At 39.7% G+C, this 22424-nt stretch overlaps 1 long non-coding RNA gene across 1 annotated transcript; it reads left to right on the forward strand.

Annotated features, from left to right (window-relative positions):
• Positions 1-12707, forward strand: LOC108430939. Its single transcript, XR_001858115.2, has 3 exons — positions 1-236; positions 11163-11263; positions 11778-12707. It is a non-coding gene; the product is annotated as an uncharacterized LOC108430939 (long non-coding RNA).
• The last annotated feature ends 9717 nt before the right edge of the window (positions 12708-22424 follow it).

Below are 22424 nucleotides of genomic sequence, written 5' to 3' on the forward strand. Positions count from 1 at the left end.
GCGCGTGTCACCGTAGGCTGCCGACTGCCGGACTGAAGGCAGATGCGGATGACTGCCGGTCAGACACCGTAAGCAGTATCACCGTGGGAGAACGCGCGAGCGCGAACCGAGCTGAGTTTGCAGCCAGCGCGCGCGCTGGGCGTCTGTCTAAAGCGCTGTCTGTCTGCGTGGCTGCGCAGCCTCCAGCCGCAGGCGACTCTCCTCTGACCAAACCAGCATCAGGCTCGTCCCGCCGGGTAGGTCACACATAGGAGTTTGTGCTGGTGAGTTTACACATATACGACATGTAAACACAGCAGGCAGCTGCTGTAGGAGAACACATGACGTAAACCAAGAGAACCATGCAAGAAATGATCAGAACCAGAATCTGCATCTTATCCAGGTGGACAAGGCACTTCTCTTAGTGCAGGTGTCATGAAATTATCCCTATAAAATAAAAGTAGAAAAAGATAGTACACTCTAAAAAGATGATGGAGAACCATGAACACTTGCATGATTAAAGGGGTCTTTGCATCATGGGCATCAAGGGGTCTTCAGATTGGTGGAGAATGGTTCTATAATGCACCTGTTTGAAATGGGATCTGGATAGCACCAAAAAGGGTTCTTCTACTGTTACAAGCTTGACATCATAACACTAGAACTCTACTTGGTGCTTTATAGAACTCTTTTCAAAAAGAACCATCTACAGCACATTCTGAAGAACCCTTTCATGGTGCATAGAACCTTTTAATCATGCAAATGGTTCCTTGAGTGTTCCGGGTTCTTTATAGAAGCATTTTCTTTATTAAGGAACCTGTCAAGAACCATCTTTTTTAAGAGTGTATATAAAGTAGTCAGTACACAAACACACTGCAAGTACAAGGATGTGCAATGAGAGAGAAGCAGATACAACCAAACACTGCAGGACTGAGGCGCAGCTGAAACAACAGAGCAGCAAATCTAAATATCGATGTTTCTAAAATATGATAAAGTGCAAATGTGCACTGATTGCAGTGGAGGAAAGGAAAGGGGGAGAGGCTCTTATTCATAAGGACAAGAAGAGCCAGATCACAATGAGGAGACCCACATTCTGCAGAACCTTTGAACCACGTGTGTCATAATAGTATATATAACCACGTGAGTCATATTAACTAACACGGCAAAAAGGTTCTGTCGCCAAAGAAGGTTCTGCGCCTCAGAGAGGACACCAAGTGTTTTAGTCATGGGGTCCCAAGCCCAGTCCTGAGACCCCCAAACACACACACTATACTTACATTCTTGCACTTTCTCTCATCTGGCCGTCCTGATTCAGCTCATTATGTGAGTGGGTCCAGCATTTGGGTCAGGAAGCCCATTTCCACCAGGTGGAAGAGATTAGCATTACCTACGAAGCAGCATATCAAAATTTTGACATAAAAAATTGGCTTAGTGTTGACTTCATTACTTTTCTAAAGTGCTTACTGTGTGTATTTGTTGCTCATTTTCTCAAAAAAACTGACTTACTGTGTCAAAATAATTACTCATTATCTCGAAAAAATGACTTATCATGTCAAAATAGTGACTTAGTTTCTCAAAATAGTGACTTACTGTGTCAAAATATTGACTTAAATTCTCAAAATATTGACTTAAATTCTCAAAATACTGACTTAAATTCTCAAAATATTGGCTTGCCGTTTTGAAATACTTTTTTTTTTTTTCAAAAAATTGATACGCCATATTGAAATAATACACATCCATCCATCCATCCATACATCCATTTTCTAAGCCGCTTCTCCCTCAGGGTCACAAGGGCGTGCTGGAACCTATCCCAGTGGTCATCAGGCGGATGAAATAATACATATTTTATCAAAATACAGAATTACTGTGACAAAATATTGACATCTTTTCATAATATTTTTAATTGCTATGTCAAAATAATGACTTTTCTACTCAAAATAATGACTTAGTATGTCATAATAATAACATTAATTATGAAATACTAACTTTTCATAACTTAAAAAAAAACATTTAAACAAATGTAAAGAAAAAAATGTCATTATTGGAAGTCACTATCTTCAGTTATAAAGCCAATATTTTAACACATTGCTGCCATGAACTTCCTTATTTTCACTTTGTCCCCTCAAAAAAACTTAACAATATTTATTATTTTTGAACATTCAGTCTAAGAAAATGCATTCAACCACTCAGAAAAACATTGACCTATCTCAGCAAGAATATAAAATGTTTTTCAAAGGTTTATTTGCTGGCATGAGTAACATGGTTGAAAGTTGCATCCATGCTAATAGCATAAGGACCTCAAGAACATGATAGTGGCTTACCTAGAATTATTTTTCATAAAATGAATAGTTTACAATTCGGGTGACATTTCAAAGGAATGTGTAGTTATAGTGGGCTGTTATTGGGCAATTATGCATAAAATGTCTTTTTACACTTATTTACATGCATATCTGCAAATATAAGTCCCCAGAATGGACACGAAGACCCCTGATTTAAGCAGTCCTTCCAGTATTTTTTATTGACAGGTGTTTATTTATTTATTTATTTATTTATTTCACTACCAGAAATCTTTAGATCAGAACTTCCTGCTGATGTGTTTTAATAAACCCGCTGCTAACTCACCCTACCGCATTGCAGTGGCTTGGTGGCACTGATAAGCAAATTCAGCAGTGGAAGGACTTGCGGTCCTCCCAGATATGCACAAGCCACAATTCCAGAGGAGAAACAGAGTGGGGAGAGGGAGGGAAAGAGAATGAGTGAGTGAGTGGTAGGGGGGATCATATTTGTCAGGGCTTTTCTAAGGATCAGTGACAGAGGAGAAAATAGCCATGAAGTACACAGCCCCTGATTTATGTTTGTTGTTGTTGTTGTTGTTTACATGCCCTTCATTTTACGTGCATATGTATACACACAGATGCGTATGTGCATGTGTGGTTGAGGGAGTACAGTTGTAAAGTAGTGTCTGCTATGCTGGCAACAGAACCAGCATGTTTGAAACATGAAAGCCCACTCTGGAGTGTAAACTCACCTGACTCGTGAAAAGAGTGTTTTTTACAAGCGAAGCCCACCAGCGCCAAACGTGGTGCTTTCATCCCAAACAGTGTGAAAATAACACCACGTTTTTATTGACCTCAAACAATGTGCTATTATTGAGCATCTTTGTGCTGTGATTTATATTGCAGTAGTTTTGGCAGTGGAGAAGAAAGCTGTGTGTTTCTTCAGCATGGATTTCTTTCTCACTGCAGCACAATGGCTTCAGTGTGTAGACTTACATGTCCAGTGTGGGGAAACAAGTATTTAGAACCTTTTTGCTACTTTAAAATACTTTCAGTGCATCTATCCACTTCAAACATACACACATGCTGTCTTTTTGAGTTTTGCACTTATAGAACTGAACAAATTCTTCATTGAGTAAGTTTCCATATATCTGTACTTTTTGTCCATTTAATCAACTCCACTTAACATAAAGCCCTTTGTAGTTTTACAGTTACAGACTGTAGTCCATCTGTGTCTCTGCATACTTTGTTAGCCCCATTTTACCCTGTTATTCAGTGGTCAGGTCCCCACAGGACCACCACAGAGCATTATTATTTGGGTGGTGGACCAGCACTGCAGTGACACTGACATGGTGGTGGTGTGTTAGAATAGATAAAAAAATATCCAGCCAGTATCGTCCCGTGGGCAGCGTCCTGTGGGCAGCGTCCTGTGGGCAGCGTCCTGTAGCCACTGATGAAGGACTAGAGGATGACCAACACAAACTGTGCAGCATAAAATTGCTGTTTTCTCTGACTTTACCTCTACAAGATGGACCAGCAAGGTATGAGTGTCTAATAGAGTGGACACAGCACTGCTGTGTCTGATCCACTCGTATCAGCACAACACACCGTAACCTGTCACCACCATGTCAGTGAGAAAGATCATCATCGTTGGTTGGGAGGAATTAACACAACCATTAGCAATCACGTTGAAGGTGAAGGAGCTTCCTAAAGTTCTCAGGAAGAACATCTTTAAACAACACTTGAATGGAAAAAGCTACAGAGGCTCAGCAAAAAATGTAAACATCCCTGTCAAAACAGTTGGTTTGATAATATGCACTTGGAAAGTTCATGGAACCATGACTAACTGTGCCTGGACAGGTGTACCACGCAAGATGCTCTGAGAGTAATGATAAGGAAAATTAGAGAGAAGCCAGTTGTCACTTGAAAAGTGTTGCAGGACGAGCTGAAAACAGCAGTCAGGCAGAAATGATAAGTGATGGACTGCAGTGTAATCGTTTCCGGTCTTATGCCCTGCACAAAAGTCCTCAGCTAAAAAATAAGCACAGAGATGCAGAAGTAAATCTGCATGCCTTCAGAACAGTGTACTCCAATCAGACAAAACAAAAACAGAAGTCTTTCACGATAATTCAGCTTCTTGAGAAAGCAGGGTTGTGCGCATGATGACAAGAACTCCATACCCACATTGAAGTGCAGGTATAGGCTGCTTCTTTGTAAAAGATGCTGAGGCATTGTGCGTCATAGGAAATGTGAACAGAGCCATGTAACAGATGATCTTATGAGCCAAGAAACTGAATCTGGACCAAATATGGATAATGATCCCAAACATACAGCCAAGAATACCTCAAGGCTGGGTTTAGAAAAGATAAACATTTATGGAGGATTTTGAAATTGCACATGCATGAGAGGGACCCTTACAATCTTGGGGAATTGAAGGGCGGCTTGCCAAGAGAAATGGGTCAAAATTGAACCACAATGCTGAAAAAAGCTAATCACTTCTTATGGTATGAATCTCAAGCAATTAGTAATGTTACTAATGTAATTACTAATGATATTAATTGTACATTTTTTAAAAGATATATGTCGCTGTTTTCGCTAATGAATACACTTATGTTCGAGTACAAAACATTATGCATGTAAATTTGAAGTGGATATATGAAGTGGAAGTATATTGAATAGCAAAAACCAAAGCATATGAATAAGTTCATGAACTCCGACTACAAAAAAGTGGGGATGTTGTGCAAAATGTAAATAAAAATAGAATGCAGTGATGTTCAAGTCACATGAACCTTATATTTACTTGAAAATTGTACAAAGACAACATATCAACTGTTGAAACACAGAGATTTTTTTTTAATATATGCCCAAGTTAATGCCAGCAGTGCCTTCCAAAACATTGGCACAGGGTCATGTTTACCAGTGAGTGGCATCGCCTCGTCTTTTAACAACGCTTTGTAAGTGTTTTGGAGCCGAGGAGAACAATTGCTGTAGATTTCAGGAAATGTTTTTGTTGTTTTGTTTGCTTAATATAGGATTTCAGCTGCTTAACATTTTGGGGTGTCCTTTGTTGTGTTTATCATTTCATAATGTTCTAAAAGTTTTTAATGGGTGAGTGTAGGTCTGGACTGCAGGCAGGCCAGTTTAGCACCTGGACTCTTTTGATACAGAGCTCTGCTGCTGTTATACATGCAGAATGTAGTTTGGCATTGTCCTGCTGAAATAAACAAGCCCTTTCCTGAAAAAGACGTCATCTGGATGGCAGTATATGTTGCCAAAACCTATATATATTGTTTAGCATTAATGGTGCCTTTACAGATGTGCAAGTCACCCATGCCATGTGCACTTATGCACCCCACACCATCACAGATACTTTTGAACTGTGCACTAATAACAAACCGGATGATCTTCAGCCTGGAGGACGTGACGTCCATGATTTCCAAAAAAAAAAATTCAAATTTTGATTTGTTGGAATACAAGACACTTCCTTAGTCTCGCCTTGGTCCATCTTAACTTCAGTTCAGGCCCAGAGAAGGTGGCAGTATTTCAGAATACTGATTATATGTGTTTTTTTCTTTGTATGGCAGAGTTTTAACTTGCATTTGTGTATGCTGGGACAAACTGTTAACAGAAGATGTTTTTTGGTTCCATGCAGTGATTTCCGCTACAGAATCGTGTCTGTTTTTAATGTAGGGCCTGAAAATCAAAGCCAGACAATATTTTTTTATCCTTGTCTCTTGCATACAGAGATTCCTCTGCATTCTCTGAATATTTTAATGGTATTATGTACCATGGATGACATTTTCTACACTGAGAAATGTTATTCTTGAATTGTTGCACTGTTTGAGACTTTCATAGAGTGGTGAACCACTCCTCATCTTTACTTCTGAAACAGACTGACCTGTTGCCCATTAAACACCAGGTGTTTCTAAAACAGATTCTCAGTTTCAACATTTGAAATGTATATGTTAAATATTTAAAAAATTGGAACATCAATTCATTCAGGTTTTTTATATATTTTTCACAGCATCATAACTTTTTGGAAATAAGGCTGTAGGATAAATAATAGGAAATGCCCTTCAACTGGGAGTTACTACTTGGAAAGTCCAAGTTCACCATTAGACATTATATCAACATGGCTGCTGACACATATAAGTAATGTAATGGAGTACCACTGCTCTACCTTTAAATTAGTCTATAATAATATTTGCTTTAGACTAATCAGAATACAGACACTGTAATTGGTTAAATCTGTAACACTGGCCATAAAGTTTGCTGTTTCGAGAAGGTGAATGCCTAGTAGTTACCTGGCTAGCTTTTCCAGGACAGCTCACATTATTATCACATGTTGATGCAGATATAGCGTCAAATCTCATATAAAACTAGAACTTCTAATATAATGTTTTAAAGAATTCATTTTCATTTCGGTGTGTTGCTGTTAGAGCAGGTGTAGTATTGAATTTAGTCTATAGTGTTTACTGTTTGTTTGTGCAAATACACAGATGTAAGAAAACGAAAGCAGAAAAGAGCACATGCTTGTCCAATTATTGGATTGAAACCTAAGTGGGTTCAGCAGCATTAAAATCCTCTATAATATTCCATAGTGTGCTGTTTACACTGCAGTCAGATAATGACAGTGTTACTAGAGTGCATGTAAACACACACAGTGAGAAAGTGAAGCAGAGTCGTACCGAGGCAGGCTTGCGGACCCTCACCCTGATTGCACTCTGGATGAGGAGAGGGGTTGATGTCATTCTGTTTTGAGTGGTTTGAGATTGGACACACTCTGGGTACAGTGATGGTACAATGGCTCGTCCTGGAATGATGCATGTACATAATGAGCCTGGAACCGGGAGACGGCGTGGGCTTCGTGGTGGGTGGCACAAAAGTGTCATAGCCTCATAGCCGAATGGACGAAGGTGGCTGCAGTGGTGGGGGGTAAATGAATTGTGGAAAGTGTTTATTATGTAAGAAGGTTTTTGGATAGTGACACAGCAGCTGAAGGCTTTTCTGGGTTATGTTGCATTTGATCTGATCCCGTAACACCGGACCCTGCGCTGCTATATTTATCAGGGTGAAGGGCCAAAAATGATCAGCCAACACAGTGTGACACACTTACTCCTCATTAGAGCTGAAAGGCGTATTGTGGTGGGCCGGAGCCCTCAGCAGATCATTAAAACCCCTCTTTTCTGGCTTGTTTACTTTTTGTTAATTAATAGGTGATTCTGTGCCCTGTGAACCACATGCAGTGGCGGTGTAGGCGGAGGATTGAGAATTAATTGACACGGCTCAGAAAAACGCACGTAGTGTGAGGATGACGTCTTCTCCTCCTCCTCCTCCTCCTCCCCTCTCTTTCTCTCACCTCCTCACCTCTCTGTCTCTCAATCTCTTTCTCTCTGTCTCTCTTTCTCCTTTCTGTCTCCTCTGTTTCTCACGCTTTCTGGCTCTATTTCTTTCTCTCTATCTATCTCTGCTCCTCTCTCTGTTTCTCTATGGCTTTTTCTCCTCTTTGCTCTTTCTTTTCTTTGTTTCTCTGTTTTTCTTTTTCTTTCTTTCTTCTCTCTCTATTTCTTTCCTTCACTCTCTCTCTTTTGTCTCCCTGTCTGTCTCTCTCTCTCTGTAGGATGTAGTAACTATGGGTGTAAAAATTCTGTAAAAGTGGCAGTTAAAGTGCATTGATTTTGGAAAGTAAGAATCGATTACAATCAATTACATTAACATGAAATACGACATTAAATACCAGTTTGTGGCCTGAAATGTAATTCAAAGGCTATTTTCTCTCTCCCTCCCTCTCCCTCCCTCTCTCTCCCTCCCTCTCTCTCTCTCTCTCTCTCTCTCTCTCTCTCTGCTCCTCCCCCTGTTTCTCTATGGCTCTTTCTCCTTTTTTCTGTTTTGCATTTTCTCTCATTCTCTTACTCCCATTCTTTTTCTCTTTTTTCTCCATTTCTATCTTTCTCCTTTTCTTTCTTTTTCTTTCTCTCTCTCACTCTCTCTCATTCTCTCTTTCACTGTAGGGAGTAATAAATAGGGGTGTAAAAGTGGCAATTATTTCATAAAACTTTGATTTTGGAAAAAAACAAATGATATATCTATTATAGTCAATGACAATAACATGGCATACAATATTAAATAACAATTTTTGGCCGAAATACAACGCACAGAGAGTGTCTTCTTTATCAGTCAGCATTAAACCTGTCAGATTAATCACATATTCAAATTTACTAGGTATAACATCTTACTTTGCCCTTTTTTTCAGTGTGTTATATAAAGTGTTTATGACCTAACCAATAGCCATGAACAAACTAATGTTAAAGAATTCATAAGGGTAGTCTTATTTTAAAGTGGTCCCGTTTTTGCTATTAGTATTTTATCTAGTTAGTGTATTTTAAGAAAACAATTCTGAATCATCTGAGCAAATCAAATGAAATCAAGGTGAAACTTGTGATTCACTGAATCGTTTCTTAAAGAATCTCACTGAATCATTCAGTGAAACTGAATGACTGTGAGATTTACAGACCTGTCTGTCGGCGGTCAGGTTCGTGCTCTGTGACACGCGGGAGATGCTGTGCTAGTGGTGTAAGCCTCCATGGTGGATGTGACCTGTAGAGTGTGCACATGTAGATCCTGTGGAGGGGGGTGTTCAGCCTAGGGTTGAAAGGGGCAAAAAGGCCTTTCACAAATGGTCTGTTCCCTCTGCTTTCCTGCTGGGATCTAGGGTAGGGGGCTGGATCAGCTTACAGCCCCTTTTGTTGTGCTGCATGGCATTAGACCTCTCCGCTTCCGAGTTCACATTCACACGCACTTCCACACAACAGTGATTGATTTGCTGCTGTTGGTTCGGGGGTGGTGATGAGGATTTGCGGGTGTCTGTGTGAAAGTGCTCAGGCGTGGCCGGTTGACCTCCTGTGCCAAGCTGCTGCATGTTGGCTCACGTGCACTTCTTTGGGCATCTGATTTTGTGTGGATAATTCAAAATAGAGTAAAAAGTTTGATAAATTTGACTTCCCTGATCAGGACTGTGAGCGCATTTCAGACCACATAGTGATTGACACTGATGTAGCCATGACGGCATAAACAACCCCTTTGTTGGCAGATTTTTTCTGCTTTTTCAGTTTGTTTAAGCTTTTATTTTCTGGCAGAAGTCAGACTTCAAATCTGTCTAAGATAATAGCGGTTTTCATGTACGAATCTGCTGATGCCAATACATAAACATTTAAATGTAGTAACTGGGACTAAGTTCAGCTGGAATTAACATTTCAGAAAAATATAACATGTGTTTGTTGAGGGTTACAAACACATTGAAATGAATAAAATGCATATATTTTAGCGCTTTAGCCCAGCATGGCCTAAACAGTACATCGCAATAAATACATCATCAAATAGTAGTTTCAAGCCCCTGAACAGTGCTTTTCAAAGCAAATATCTGCTGATACCAATATGATTCTGATATAATCATGCATTCCTAGTAATGTTCAGTCGGGACTGACTGTGGTAACTGTGGTGTTAAGTGTTAGCAACCAACGCAAGCAGAAATGTGGCTACAGTAGCTGAGAAACAACACCAGCATTTGTCAGCTCAGTGAACAAAATATGAGATAAAATATAAGAATTTAGACAATTTTCATGCATAATTTGCAGCTCAGACATCAAGTGACAGAAGAGAGGAAGCGGCTGTTTTTCACTTGCACAAAACTGAAGCCAATTCAAATCAAACCATGGAGCTCATGCACTAATTTACACTGAAAGTGTAACACATCCAAGAACAACCTGTGATTTCTGTGATTGTGCACTAAAATGTGCAGAAGTATGTTCTCTGTTGAAGATGTGTTAACTTATTTTCACATTTAGGCCCAATCCCATTTCACTCCTTGCCCCTACCACTTAGCCTTTACCCCTCCATTGTGCATGTTTAAGGCTGTGGGTAGGGTGTCACGATTTTTGTTGAGATGGATAGGGTGAAATATAAGGGTTACATGGCCCTCCAAACAGAGGTTTTTCAGAGACACTCTTCAAGCATAGTTTTTAGAAATAGTGACACAAGCGACCAAAGAAACGCACAAATGTGAGTATTTTCTCTGTGAAAAATCTTAGTTTTTGTCAGGGCTATGATCCTTCTCTTCGTGGAAAGCAAAAAAACATCGCCAATAGTATGCGAATGTCTCAGTAGCTAGCTAGCAAATTTTCCCGTTCCACCTTAAGTAGTCCAACAGTACTGGAGTGCCAGAATGTAACTGCTGCTCCATTTGAGGCAGAATAGGAAAATGTTTACAAGAAAGAACCTGCCAAATAGCTGACTTCAGCTTCGTATCACCAAAGATTTAGGGGTGGGCAAAAACAAATAATTATCTCATCCCCCTCTTTTGAAAGCATATGATGTCCTAAATTAGCTGAAGACCAACAGCGAGGATGCTGAACTTTACCCTCTTCTGTTAACACGGACGGGCAAGGTTGGCTACAGAGCACCGCTAGTAGCATGTTAGTGAAGCAGTGTTCTCTTAGTTGTTTCAAGGGACAAAGCGACACTCAAAAACAAGGGGTAGGGGTAAAAATAAGAAATGGAATTGGGCCTTAGACCCCACCCCCACCCCCCACCCCCCATTTGGTAGCGCCATACTTTCCATTATGGAACAGAAGCAGAGGCTGCCACTATCAAGAAGCACTGATTGAAGCACATAGACGTTGGAGGCTTTAAGTGATAAAGACATCCCATTTTTGATGAAGTTGGAATCTAGTTCTGGTCTCCAAACTCCAAACTTCCAGTGAGTGTGCGTCTAATGAATTTCAGAACAGTCTAGTGATATTTAGATTTTACTCAAGCAGCATTTTTTTGTTTCTTTCAAAGCTTTTTTTTTTCCTTTGTGAACAAATGTACCCTTGTTTTCCCTCCTTGTTAAACAACATGTTTCTTCTTTAGCCTCTGGCCCAGAAATAGTGAAAGCTGGTTCGCTCTTGGCTCTCAACTGTAGAAATCTACTACAGCTACATTCTTCTCATTACAGAGTTGAATCCTGTGAGGTAAGTTTTTTTTTTTTTTTTTCCACCACTACCAAACCTGTCTCTCTTCTGAAGAGAGCTGTTTGGTTAGGATTAGAAGAAACTGAACAGAATAGAAGAAATCACAGAGTTTTTAAGGAGAAAACAGAGGAATGAATAACAGTTTGTCACAGCCTTTCTTTTCAGCGCTCTCATGCACTGAAACGGCTTTTAACTTTCCCATCAGCTCTCTCACTCCAGCGCTGGCCCTGGCCTGAATGTTTTTCATGCAGAGTTGTAATTTCATAATGGCTGGGAATTCAGCAAATTGATGTCAAATTCTAGACTGTCAAACTAGCCTGATAAGAGAGCAGACTGGCTCTGTTTAATGATAGGTCATTCGAATCAAACGGATTCGCAAATGCATCACGAGACACTCTAATGATATAACAGCTCAATAAAAGCCGTGGCGTCCTCACAACAACGTTTGTGATTTTGTTTACACAGACTTTTACTGGGGCTCATGGAAATTGACTCTGTAATCTTGATCCCCCAGGTCTTTGTTGATGTTCTTTCTCCTGCCTGCTGGAACTCGCTGTCTTTTTCCGAGGGGTGGAGAGTTTGGATGTTATGGCAAATGAAAGGAGCTACTTGGCGCGTCGAACCTCCCTTGGAATTCTGGGAATGTTTCCTCATAATTATGACATCCTTGGTGTTGCGGCTCTTGACCCTCTTTCCTCACCTTCACCCCCTCATAGAGCGCTGTATGACAGTAACCAGGCACAGGCCAGCGCAGGGAGACAGCCATGTGGGTCTAATGAGGGTTTCAGTTTGCAAAAAATAATGCAGTGATTCCATCAAAAGTCAGATTTACACAATTCACCTCTTGCTGCAACTGTACTCACTCAGCCACGGCATGCTTGGTGCCCAGTGTTTGCTTATTTAGATTTGCACCGGAGCTATGAGGCTAATACAGCTAACAAGAAATGTAAGCTTATAGCCATCAATTAGTCTAAACTGCATTATCAGCACTTTGCCTCAGTCCTTGTGGAGCTGCAGGGAAACTCTTAATTTTCCTTGCTTTTTTGAATGAAAAGAGTTTTCTCTATTGTGTATTATGTATGTATGTAACCATGGCTACATTTTTAAAGCACAGCATTAACTTCCCAGTCCATCAATGGAAGCCAGGCTGAAAAACGTTTTTACATGAAAATGTTTTACAGCCTAGTTTTGGTTTTGAATTCATGTCAATTCACATTTACATACAGTATGTCCTCATGTTCAGTCTATAGCGGTTTAGCTCCACCCATTCATGCTGAGATTATAAGGAGTGTTTCAGTCCAGGCAGCTTTTTGAAGAAGGCACAATATAGGGCAGCCAACCAGAACAGAGCTAATTTGAATAGGCAGTCTTATGCAAAAGTTTGGGTGGCTGCAATCAAAAATCAGATTTATTGACGAGAATAAGTTATACATCCTCTGCAGAGAACACACCTTTGCACATTTTAAAACAAAAAATGTGGCCTGTGCAAAAGTTATGGCATATTTTATTTTTATTTTTTTTCCATTATGTAGAACAAATAAACAGACATGATGCATCCATCCATCCATCCATTTTCCAAGCCGCTTCTCCGCATGATGCACTAAAATTTTAATAAAAACCTCATAAGGAAGTATGTTCTCTGTAGAGGGGTGACGGGGGGTGTTCAAACTTTTACATGGAACTGTATCAGCTGTATCAACTGTATCACTGAAGGTGCATTAATAAAAAACTACAGTAAATTTATCATATAAAAATGTCATATAAAAATAAATGTATATATATATATATATATATATATGTGTGTGTGTGTGTGTGTGTGTGTGTGTGTGTGTGTGTCTGTGTCTGTGTGTGCGCTGTCAGAACAAAACCTTGTATCTCCTGTAGCTCTTTATACTGTGTGTAAATTTAATAATTTGGAGAAAAGTCTAGCTCCACTGACTAACATTAAAAGTAAAGTACGTTTTTTCCTTCTCCTATGAAGTTTTCTATTGTTCTATCTTACGTGGCGTGAATGAGATTCCACAGATAAGGAGATGTAAAGCAGGAAGAACACTCCCCTAAGTCACAGGACCCCCTGACCTAGAGGTTAAAGCTCACTCACTATCACCACTTCCTGCTGACAGTTTACACTGGAGTTCCTGCCCCGCAGCAGAGCGGCCTGAGGCTGTCGGAAGCGTCCATATCTCATACAGGCACAGGCCAGTGACAAAACGCTGACTGCTGCCCTCAATTATGCCCTCCCACTTCACGCCTTGCCTTTGAGTCGTGTCCTTAGCAACTCTCTCACATTAATCCTAAACCGTTAAAGTGGAGTTCACCACTCTGTGAAAGGACGCACGATCAAATAGTGCAACAATTCAAGAATAACGTTTCTCAGCTTAAAATAAAAACATTTGCTTTTCATCATTTATAGTACATAATAACATTAAACGATGCTGAGAATCTGCAGAAATCTCTGTTCAACAAGGCCGAAAACATTATTTGCTGGCCATGATCTTTGGGCCCTCAGGCGGCGCTGCATTAAAACCAGACATGATTCTGTAGTTTCTGTGGTTCTGAAACACTTTTGTAAAACACTGTCTGTGAAAACAGTTGGTCACTGCATCCACAAATGCGAATTAAAACTCTAAAACACAAAAAATTAAACATATATAAACAGGATCCAGAAAAACTGCCACCTTCTCTGGGCTTCTCTTCTGTGTGTGTGTGTGTGTGTGTGTGTGTGTGTAGTAAATGTATGTTTCTGACATTTCTTTCATCCTCTTTTAATAAAACAAGCTTTTTATTAGTACAAGAACACCCTTAGAAATAAAGCTGCCAAAAAGAGTTACTTGGAGTGTTTGCATAGAAAAATCACCTTCAGTTACCTAAACAAACTTGAATTTAGTGTTTTCCAATGTATTCTTTAAGAAACCATCTATAATACAAATAAATAAATAAATAATGGAAGTCTCAAAAATGTAGCATTAAAGGAGAAGGTGAAAGATTTAAATGAATTTTCAAGGTAAATGAATGTAAACACAATGAATTCCAAGCAGTTCTAGAGCATTTGATCATTAAAATGTCACACTCTATAAAGGACAGTTGCTGTGCTCAACAGTAGAACATGTAGAAAAATAAACATTTGATATAGTTTTGAGTAATTTGATATGAAATTCCCGTTCTAGATAGGAACCGGACCCCTAGAGTTTAATGCCCCTAAAAACTCTTTCAAAGAATTACATGATTAGATGCAGTCCTAAAGAAAGTAATGCAAACACACCACAAAGACTGAAATAATGTTTACCTCTCTCTCTCTCTCTCTCTCTCTCTACATAGATAGATACATGTGTGTGCATCTTTCTCTCTCTCTGCCACAGACAGTCCTGTCCACCTCTCTTTCCTATTGTTTCCTTTTTTGGAATCATTTACATTTTTGGAAGTGCAACATTTTCTTGTCATGCTGGGGCTCGTGGCTTGTTTATCTATCCAGCACATGGTGGACCTGCACAGGCGAAGAGGATACGCGAAGTTCACGTCAATTTTTGTCTTAACTTAAAACAGTGGGACATGATTACATTTCAGACGGTTCAAGTGACTGAGGCAATGTCTATGTAGGGCTAACTTTGTATTGTTCTAGCATGCTAATAATAATGGATGTTGTTACGGACTAGCATAGAAATGAGCTACACAGTGCACAATGGCATCCACTGCCCTTTAGCTCCATAGGCCACCAATGACATCATGTAGGCCCACATCTCTGCAACTAGCGCTCTCTGAAAACCCCCCATTACAGCTCTGAAGACTACTGGCTACCTCCAGCGTCCACACGCTGCAATTATGTGATCAAATTCCAAAATCAGTGTCTATGTGTCTTATTTCGCCTACGCTTTTCAGAAGCTCTGGTCAAATCAAAGCTAAGTGATGCTTTTAGAGGTACTCGAGACAGCCAACTGACTGCAATCATTTAGCACACGGGTTATTATTTAGCTATAGCTAAAGAAAACCAAACACTCTACAGTGAGTTGATCAATGGCCTGGCAGCAGGCCTTTGGCTTACCCTGTGGCCTTAGCAGGGAGCGCTGATGAGTTTCGATGCCGCAGTAATAGCGGGTGGCCAAAGCCAACCTCAGACGTTAGTTTTAAATAGCATATTCCACTGTAGTTAGCCAAGTTAGCTTGTTGCCTAACGCCCTGCTTTGACCCATGGGGAACAGTAGAAGCTGCTTGATTTAAATGCCTCACCACTTTGGATTTGCTAGATGATAGATAACTAGCACGAAGCTAGCTTTTGAAATAAAGATATGTATCTTAACTAACAGTTAACAGTTTGGACACACCTAACTGAATATGCATTCTTCCTAATGAAAAAGACGTTTTTATTGACATGCCCAAAAAGTGTGTAAGGCTGCTTCAAGGCAAAGGGGGGCTGATTTAAAAAGAATCGAAAACCAAAGGTATTTTTGTATGAAGAACAAGTTTTTTTGATTTTTTAAATTTTGTGTAATACATTTAGAATAGTCTGCACTGTTACCCCTGCACAAAATTGCTGTGATACCATTATATATCTTTAATAGTTGTGCGGTACTCAGTGAAAGACTACAGTACTTACAGTAACTTATCAGAAATTGTTGGTTTCAGAAAGGTTCTATATAGAACCATATCGCTGTTGTCAGAAAAAAAAATGGTATCTCCAAAATGGTAACTTTACAGGAGAAAGAAAAAACATACTGTAGTTTTAATGCAAGTCAATGGAACCAGACATCTTTCCAAGTCATTTTGAGCCATTTCTTTTGGTCCATTCATCATGAAATTTACACGCAATGTAAAGGGCAACAGGTCCTTTGAAATTTTGTCAAAAACTGAAAAATCACAAAAATGGAGATACAAGGTTTTCTTCTGACAGCAGCGATATACAGCACATTCTCCATTAAGAACCCTTTAACTATGCAGAGGGTTTATTGAGTGACCATGGTTCTATATAGAACCACTTTCTATACTAATGAACCCTTAAGTGAAAAACGTAAGGATGTGGATGAAGTAAAAAAGGATGTGGATCAAAACTGAAAAATAAAAAATAAACACAATTTTATTGTATAACCAAGATAATCTGTTCTACAACCAGCCAGCTGGAAAACCACAATTACAGGAACGCCTCCAGGCTTCTCAACAACCAATAGCCAAGCACTGTAAGTTATGCCCTCGCATTTGGAGCCATGGACCACCCATTTAGATTTACATCACTCCCATTTGGAGGTTGTCCAGCTTTCAGTAACAACATGCTCTTTATTGTAAACATAATGTTGTGGTTGATTCAAGAGATTGAAATAGTGTCCTCAAAGATAATTATTTACTGGTGAACCTGTTCATTTTGACAGCATTTGGAATCCTATAAAGAGACTGTTTAGAGCACTGCTAGTCCTTCCATACCATGGCAACACTGCAACTGCTGTAAATGCAAACTCATAAAATCATAAAATGCCTTTGAGATGCCTGTACGTCAGCCCTAATCCTCTAAACTCCGCTGCTCATGCTATGGGAAACCAAACTCTTCGTAAATATTCTTAATTATTATGGTTAGAAATGGCACAAACAATGAAATGTTAATGTTGTGGAAAGCAGGAACAAGATTATTTTCAGCTGGTCTAAAGTGAAATGCTTTCAGATGGCTAACCTGTTATTAATGTCATGATTCATTCCAAGTAGATTTCATAAAATTATGACTACATTTGAGATATAAAATTCAGAAGTTTAATCGTATAAAACAATCTATGTCGTCCGTGCTTTGCTCTGGAATGTAAAATGCCTGTAAAATGATCAAGGCGCTCTTCATTTTTTCACTGTCTTCCATCTGCATTGCTGCTCTATGAATGTCATTATGAAGTTGACTGTATGTTTTACCTGTTAATCATTACTTAGCTATAATGATGTTAATGTAATGCTGTCAGTGATGTGGGTTTAATTCTACCAGCACTGTTGCCTTTTCTCTGCCGTCGGTGATAGCAATGTGGCAGCATAACTAACTCAGCTACAACTGTGTGAATTTGTATCATATCATCATTATGATCTGGGTAAACTATGTTTAAAATGGTTTAATCATCAGCATATCAATATATCTGTGGCTGTGGCATAGTCTTGGTTAAAATTAGAAGAATTGGTCCCATGACTCCAGCTGCAGGAGAGAGTCTGAGTTGTCTGTCACTAATGAACAGATGGATTTTGTAGTGTCCTGTGTGAGTCAGGGATCTTTCTAGAATGCCTGTTGTACTGGAGCACACTCAGAATAAAGGGGGGCAGCCACAGCCCATCCTCTTTACTTGCCAGGTCAGTCATAGGGGCAGAACAGTCTACTGTACGTGTCTATATAAATGTCAAATAACACTCTCAATGTCCACATTTGCACATTTATAGATGAGATACAATACTATTTGGTCTATTAAATTCAGCTTGACGTAAGTTGCTAACTTAGCTCATGCGTTTGATCTGGTGGTCTAATATGTGTTTTGGTAGGCTACAAGTAGTTAGCCCATAAGAGCAGCTTCAGCATTACACTGGCTCCTCTGTGGCTGACTTGCTGTTAAACATAGATATACAAAGTTTCTATATCTTTGTTGTTATGTACTTGGATTTGTTCATGTTCACCTACTGCTTGATCTCTGGAGAGTCCTCATTCTGTGCTTATGCTGGTTTTCTCTATGATAGAAAAGCTTGGTGTTCTTGGAAATCTCTGGTGTGCCCTGCACTAAACGAAAACATTCCAAAGCTGATAGATTTTGTCGTATGGCCTTTTTCTTCTAAGAAATCTCCAAATCATCTGAGTTAAGGAGTCGAGATATGGTTATTATTACACACAGGGTAACACTGCTGCACACTGAATCAACATTATAAGACTGCCAGCCTCACCAAAGTACCTCACACAAAAAAGCCATCTTTACTAGATGTGCTAGTTAAGTTGCTTTGACAATACTAGACAGCGGTTTCAGGAGCTGATGTTGGTATATATTAGTATCATTTTAATAGTAGATCTACTTTCATGCAATGCCATTTTCAGTGCAGGGGAGTGTTAGCCTGTATGTAGCTGTATTCATGTTTTGACAGCTAAATGACCTCAAAATTAAGAGGATCCAGCGACATGACCCAAAGTCCCTAATACAGGCATGACGCTGGCTACAGAATAACAGATGACTTCAGAGATCAATTCAGAACAGTTACCACATCGTACTAGTCATGATTTAACAGCTTAAAAATAGCCTTCCTCCACTCTAAGGCTTTATTCGTTTACTATATAGACTATGCGTTATTATCAGTGTTATTTAATAACTATGTAATAAGTTTTGGGGCTAAAATTAAAATCAGGGAGATCCACAGTGTTTTACTGCAATGATGGCCAATGATAGCTGAACCCACAGCTGAAGTGCTGAGGCACTACATTGGTAAATACTCATTTTTAGATTGCTGTATCCAAGCATTAATCAACAGGTCAAACGTGCTTTTAAACATCACTTCTGCTTATTTAACTGAATGTTTAGTTTGGATAGGGGGGATCCTGCAATACCCAAATGATCCCACTTAGATCCAAGTTGAGACCTGCTTAGCACACTGTATTTAAACATATTCCCCACAGACTTGCATGACAAACCAGAGGTCCACAGATGTGCTGTTTCAGGTTATGCAATAGCTGAGTGATTCTGAATATTACTTTATAGACCAATAAAAACATTGTAAACAGAGGCTTCACTGAGCTACAGCAGCCCCACACGCAGAAACTGAAGACCCTCACCGTGCTAACTTCTAAGGTCATCTAAGAAAATGGAATGTAAAGCCTTTTATTTGTTTGAACGAACATTAACTTTACAATAAATACAAATAAACAAATGAGCAAGACAGTGTGGTTTTATATAACTCTCTTCAAAGAAGTCCGCAGTTATCGTTCATTACCTGGTTCAGCTAATCAGTCCTTCATTTAGTTAAATCTAGTGTGGTGCTGCTGGAATTGAACTAATCCATACAGTGGCTAAAGTGCAGTGAGATGTCAAGAACCAAACTTTTGTTCTTCTTAAGCTAAAGTACACTATGTGGCCAAAGGTATGGGGACACCTGACCATCATACCCATATGAGCTTCCCAAACCATGGACATTAACATGGAGTTGCCTAAGATGTCTTTGTATGCAGTAGTATACATAACATCACTCTTCACTGGAACTTAGGGGCTCAAACCCTGCTAAACAACTTCAGACCATGATGTCTCCTCCACCAAACTTTACTGTTGGCACTATGAATTATGGTAGGTTTTAGCATCCACCAAAGCCAGATTTGTCCATCAGACTGCCAGATAGTGACGCAAGATTCATCAGTCTGTGTTTCCACTGCTCCAGAATCCAGTGGTGGTGTACTCTACACCACTCCAGCCTCTCCTCTCACACTACTGGCTGAGCTGTCGTTGCCCTTACATGTTTCCATTTCACAATCAAAGCACTTACAGTTGACAAGGACAGATGTAGAGGGACAGACATTTCAGAAAATGACACGTGGCAAAAGTGGCATACTCTGATGGTGCCACGTTGAAAGTCACTGAGCTCTTCAGTGTGACCCATTCTTCTGCCATATTTTTCTGTGGCGATGGCATGACTGCATTTATTGATTTTATCCACTTCTTAGCAGTGAATGTGGCTGAAACATCTGAACTAAATAATTAAGAGGGATGTCCACATACTTTTGGTCATATAGTGTATTAATAACTATTCTGCTTGACTCTGTTTAGTTTATTTGTATTATTTTATTTTGTATTATTTGTTTTGTATTACTTTAATGTTGTATTGTGTTCTTACTACCAAGATAAATGCTTTCAGACCTTTGCACAGTGTTTGTGTGTGTGTGTGTGTGTGTGTGTGTGTGTGTGTGTGTGTGTGTGTGTGTGTGTCAGTGAGTGTATTTCTCTCTCTGTATGTGTATGCATGTGTGTGCTGTTATGCCTTTGTGCTCCTTTTATCTTCTCTGTTAAACTGAGTCATCAGCTTGAGTGTCATTGACCCCCTCACTACATTAAATGGTCCATTAACTGAAGGACTTACAGTTGGTTTCTTTAGGAATGTTTCTGACTCAGTTAGTCAACACAGCGGTCACTGCGTCTGTTATGAATGTCTGGACAGTGCACTGACAACACAGAGGCATGACGCTCACCATCTACATCTGTGCTGTCTCTGTGCAGAGAAGACCAGGATGAGTCAGGATTCGTATTCGTATAGGATTGCTGTTTTTGCACGACGACCTATTTTGTTAATGTTGTACACTCTTAAGATGTAGAGCTATGGACCTGTTTTGATACATTTTAAAGTGTAGATTCATGGATTTTCTCTGAAGTGTTGGTAGTGAACACAATCATTGCCAATAATGAACTGGAAGTGTACATTTGGAAATGATGTCTACATTTGAATGGTGTCATTTCTTTCTCAGTACATTGGCATTTAATTGAAAATACAAAAAGGCATGGCAGTATCAGTTGCAGTCACTTAAAAGTTAGCAGTAATTGGGACAAAACCTATATCTCCAAAATGGTAAAGAAAAAACGTTCGTGATTTATAATGGAAGTCAGTGGAGCAAGATTTTTTCGAAGCAATTTTGGAGCATTTCTGTTTCTCGATTCATCATAACATTTGACACAGAATAAAAGGACGCTGGCATTTTCAAAATTTGTAACAGAAAAAAAATTCGGTTCCAAACGTGTGATCTACATCACAGCAAACTGTAATATTAAAGCTAACTTGAAATTAAAAACAACCCTTTTTTGTTTACAGTCTGTAAAAAGTGAAAGCCCAAAATCCACCACACTATCATACAGCCTTTGAGTCTATTTGAGCGTGCATAGTAAAAATGCAGAAGTAAAGGAGCCCAAAATAGTGCTGGTTTTAGGAATCAAATCAGAAAATATTCTAATGCCTCAATAGTATGTTACCAAAGCCACAGTCAGTGCTGTTTTTGTTTTAGTCAGTTTGCTCTTTAACCCTGATGAACTGACAGTTTCACCAGCGATCCGTTCTGAGACTTTGCCAGTGGCTCGTTTAACTCGATTAACTCTGCTGCCAGAGGAGTTATAGTGTGTGCATGTTCACATTGGCTGCAGTGAGATATCAGCAAACCCATTCAGAATCAGAGCTTTCTGTGTGCTACAATGTTTTTATCACTGTATAAAAGATGCATGAGGCTGTCTTTACTGTTGGATGCAAGCTCATTCAGAGTTCACATTGGTGGGCACTTAGTATTGTTCAATCACAGTAATAAAACTACTAAGTTAACTTACATTCCTATCCATGTATTTTCTTCTTTACAAATGTTAGATTAGATTCTTACATATCCGATTAAAGCAGCGGCACTGAGACAGCATGTAATTAAGACCGAAGAGCAGATTAAATGGCACAAATAACCATGTTGGTGCGTTACATAACATTTATATTTCTGAATTCATTCCAAACTCTTTGCGGCACTTTTTCTTGGAAAGCATACCTTTCATGATGTCATGTTATCTGTTCTGAATTTGTTTACAGTCTGCCATACATGCAACTGCATTGGCCTGAGGGTAGTATTTTTAGGGAAGGTGTTAGCCTGTCAAAAAAGCCTTTATTTAGAGTGTATAAAAGTGCAGTTCTCCTGCTGCAGACACGTAGCCAGAGTGTGGCGAGCTTCATCCACGCATCACTTGCTGCAAAAGCATCTGGAATGTGGCTGGTCCTGCCCTCACATCTCCATCTCCCCCTCCACTCAAAACTACACTGCAAAAGCTGGACTGCAAAGCCCCCACGCAACAGAAAAAATGCCAAAAAGAATGGGACGAGCCAGAAGTGCCGCACATAAATGGAAATAAATACATGGAAGGCCTGAGGTTTCTTAAGTGGCCAGATTTTATGAGCGAATGATTAATCCCTCATATTTGGACACTTTTGCCTCTCCGCAGCAACATTTTTTTGCAGGCCGGACAGCTGGTACCAATTTCTGTACCCCAGCCGCATCGAGGTCCAAGTGCATGTGTGTGTTTCGTGGCTTATCTCTGCAGCAATTCCCTCCCTTCCTCTCACGGTTCAGTTATTATTAGCTCTTTTCTTCTCCCTGTATTTTTAGTCACACTCACGTCTCTGGGTCGTTGAAGTCGTGTGTGTGTGTGTGTGTGTGTGTGTGTGTGTGTGTGTG

This window comes from Pygocentrus nattereri, chromosome 11, assembly GCF_015220715.1.
Source record: "Pygocentrus nattereri isolate fPygNat1 chromosome 11, fPygNat1.pri, whole genome shotgun sequence".
In the NCBI taxonomy this organism is placed as follows: domain Eukaryota; kingdom Metazoa; phylum Chordata; class Actinopteri; order Characiformes; family Serrasalmidae; genus Pygocentrus; species Pygocentrus nattereri.